We start from the raw sequence: 4,371 nt of genomic DNA, 5'->3' as shown, positions 1-4,371 counted from the left end.
AACTGAAAAGAAGTGAATGAAAAAGGACTCTAGCTTTCCAACTATGAACACAGAAATATTAAAGGGTCAGCCACATTACTCAGCTGACGGAATAACAGTTCAGTCTTGAAAAAGTTTTAGCTGATTGTAATAAAAGAACTAGCTGATTGTTGAAAAAGAACTAGCTGGTACTCTTCTGATCACAAAGAGAAAGAAATCTAATTAGCAAAAATTGAGAGAGCACTGCTATCTTTGCCAATGTGTATGAACTAAACTAAAGCATATTTGACGAAGACAAAACAGCTCCACCAGTTCAGTGGGGATAGATTCTACATTTTTAACCAAAGCTATAACGCAGGAGGCAAAATTTTGGTAAATTTTTCTCAATTTTTTTTCTAGAAAAAAAACTTAAAGGTAAATACGAAAAAATGCCTCCAGGTTAAAAGTTTTGTATGATCTCTACAATATCGCCGCACTAAACTGAGGAGCAATTTTCTTGCCTTTGATAAATATTTTTTGCTGATACTTGAATCCCACAACGACTCAGGTGAGTTTCGAATCGATCTGTTTAAATTTTTACACACAGACGACCTACCGACCAAACAAATAACCAATCCAAACATTATCCTAATTATAGTGAAGTTTAACAGAACAGCTGGTTTTCATACAGGATGCGTTATATTTGTTGAATTGATAAGTTTTCAATTTTCTTCGCCATTTTTATAGACCGCCAGAGCTATATAAAATTGTCCGTTTGTATTCGCATGATCAGGGGAGCTGGCCCATGAGCTGAAAAAGAAAAAGTGCTGAAAAAAACAACTATCTTCGAAGCTGCAGTTGTTGATCGGAATTTGCAATAATATGCTGAGGGGGTTTCTCCCTTGCAGTCAATTAGAACGTCGTCCGGTTGTTTATGCAGTTGCTGCAGTCGGATTGCAACTGCAAAGTGTAGGCAACGCATTCTTAGAATTTTTCACTGCCAAACTTCCACATCAGAGTAGCTAGACAACTCTTGAGATCAAGTCTCGGTCAAGCTGATATTGAATATGCCTGGAAAAAATTAGAAAAAAAATATCGCTGGACTGAAGTCAAATCGAAACTAAACGAAATATTATTTATAATTGCATTGCAAACGATGCAAATGAAAGCTATACAAAAAACACAATCAATACAAACTAAAACACAGAAAATCAGAAGATGTTATATAAGAATTTTGTTCGAAGGAAGTAGTTTTCGTTAGACTTTAACAGTCGGTTTTGTTTCAATTTCCATTCTCCTCGACTATATCGTCTTACTGTTGTGGCATGCTTTTTCAAATGGAATTGGAACCTCATGGTTGGAATTTACTAGTGATAAAAAGAGTAGCAGGTTGTACATCTCCACATAGAGACTAAGAAATAGTAATTTAAATATTTTTAGTCTTTCTTTGTATCCGTGGATGGAGGGAAGAATCCACCATGACATCATTACTTGCATTCTTTCAAATTTTACAAGGTTTGTTTTGTTGAGGAGCCTTGCCTACGAGCAATACGTAATGATAGGCACAATGTATCTTGTGTATGATTGCAGTTTCTTTGTTCATTAACAGATGGACGATGCGTTACGTCTGAGATAAAAGATTGCCCTGGTAGCTTTTTATACACGCCTATCGCAAATTTCACTCCGGGTCAGACTAGATTTGACCATTTGGCCTAAGTCTTTTAGCAAAAGGGTGAATTCAAATTTGATCTTGTTTAAACATGTGCTTATATTTCCCTTTATAAGCTTTATGGCTTAGCAATACGAGCATCACTTGCCGGAACTCTGGCTAACATTTGGATCAAGTCATTTGAAGATCAGATCAAGTCAACAAAAGAGATCATCAGTAAGATCCCAAAAAATGATCTTGAGGCCTGCCCTGAATGCAACCGTAGAGTCACCTATAGAGGAAAAGGAGTGGAATGTGAAAAGTAGAATGTGAATTAGTTTCATGCAAAATGCCAAAATACTGATGCTAAACATTAAGCAAAAATGACAAAGCTCTGAAAAAAATGAAAATATTTGGCTAAAAAATCAACACCCTGAAAATTGGATTTCTAAGATAATCAGCGATGCTTTACAGAAAATCATAAGAAAACCTCCAGAAAATGAAGGCAAAAAAGTTCAACTGAGGGGACAAAAATCGCCAGCGAAAGATGTTAAACCATTTTTTTCCTGCAGTAACGAGGTAATATCAGCCTTCAATTGCAGCCAAAATTGGAAAAAAATGTGCGAATTGAAAACCATATTCACAACGCGAAAACTAAGTACTTTCCTACCATCCCTGAAATCTGGTTATGATTGCAATCTAAAGTCTCATTTGGTCAACGGACTCAGTTGTTGCGGATGCAGTTCAACCTATGTCGGACAAACGTGTCGACATTTTGCCAAAAAAATTTCTGAGCATCAAAAAACCGATTCACTGGTGGGACAACATGTCCTGGAGTGTTGTGGGGCTCTAACGGAAATGATCAGTGCCATCATATCAAAAAAATTATGACCAGAGAAGCTCTGCACTTTAGTAGACACAAGCCACAACTGAATACGCGGGACGAGTACAAAAGTAGGGAACAAACACTGAAATTTTAAGTGCAGAATGCATGTTCAGCCTAAAAATTTTTGAATTGCCATGCGAGCAACTTTATATTTTGGATCAATACGAAAATATCCTATTCAAAACTCACACAGAAAATGCTCATTTTAAAAATTTTAAATTTCTTTTAACATTTTAACAAACTTGAAGATTGAAACCTGAAAAAATTTTAGAAAACTTTGAAAATGTAAATAGATAATCAAGACACGTTGCTGTATATTTGCTATCTGTAAATATTTACTTAACAAGTTTGTTTTAAACTCATGACGATGCAAGTCATTGCGAAAACGTTTGATTAATTTAACAATTTTTTATCGACTTTAAGCGTTTTTTAGCGTTTCCTTGATGTTAAAAAATTTACATTTGCTTGTGTTTGTTTCCATAGCGTTTTTGTAATGCTCTATGAATGCGTTTAATTCATATTTGTCATGGCTATTAACCTAAAGTCGTCGGCGAAACCGTAGCTCTCTAGTTTGGGATTTGCGTCTGGTGGGTCAATTATAAAAATCAGGAAAAGGAGTGTCCCAAGGATTGATCCTTGTAGTAGTCCGCTTGTAACTTCTACTTGATCTGATTGTCTATTTTGACAAACTGTTTTCTGGTCTCCAGGTACAATTTTAGAAGGCATAAAAATTGTCCATCGACTTCCTTTTTTATCAGCTTGTGTAGTAGCAATTCATGATCTAATTCATCGACCGCTATTACGAAATCTATATAGAGTACGGTTGATTCAAGAACTTGTCTGTCATTGCTTTTAGGTAGACTGAATCAATAAAGACAAATTTCCAACTGATCTATTTTTACGGAAACCAAATTGATTTTTGTGTAATTTTGTTTTGCAGAATTCGTAAAATTCGTCATATATTGTTTTTTCTGGAACTTTCGGAGCCGCTTTTTGTGTAAACTTCGTTATTCATAGGAAGCGCTGAAACAAGGTGCAATTGGGAAACGTGAAAAAGAAAGGAGAAAAAAAAGGTGATGAAAGGTTTGATGTAGATAGATAAACATACTCCCTTTCACTACCGGGGCAAATCTCACGGGGCCTAATCCTCTGAAGAGCCGCCTCGGCATTGATCAAAAGCAATAGTGGACCAGTTTTATGATCGTTTTGCCTGTGTTTTTGGTTTTCTTCACGCCTGCGCACAGTTAGGAAACGTTATCGATCAAGTTGCACGTTTGGATGTACTTTTTTTGATGTCGCCTGAAATTTGTGGCTGAAATTTGTTGCATATTTATTTGAAATGAGGTTTTGCGCTTAGACAATTAAAAATACCTGTCTTCTGAATTGCTGATAAGACGCTGGGCGCTTGACTTCGTCTCGTATAATTAATGGCGATATACGCCGCCATATAACTTGAAACCATTTAATAACTATTTTTTTTAATAAATTTTGTGTTCATATCACGTATAAATATATATATAATATATATATATATATATATATATATATATATATATATGTATGTATATATATATATATATATATATATATATATATATATAATACATATATATATATATATATATATATATATATTATATATATATATAATATATATATATATATATATATATATATATATATATATATATATATGTATGTATATATATATATATATATATATATATATATATATACATACATATATATATATATATATATATATATATATATATATATATATATATATATATATATGTATGTATATATATATATATATATATATATATATATATATATATACATACATATATATATATATATATATATATATATATAT

Source organism: Convolutriloba macropyga, chromosome 3, assembly GCF_964194025.1.
Source record: "Convolutriloba macropyga chromosome 3, txConMacr16.3, whole genome shotgun sequence".
NCBI lineage: Eukaryota > Metazoa > Xenacoelomorpha > Acoela > Convolutidae > Convolutriloba > Convolutriloba macropyga.
The sequence above is the reverse complement of the archived record's forward strand: the minus strand, read 5'-3'. Positions refer to the sequence as shown.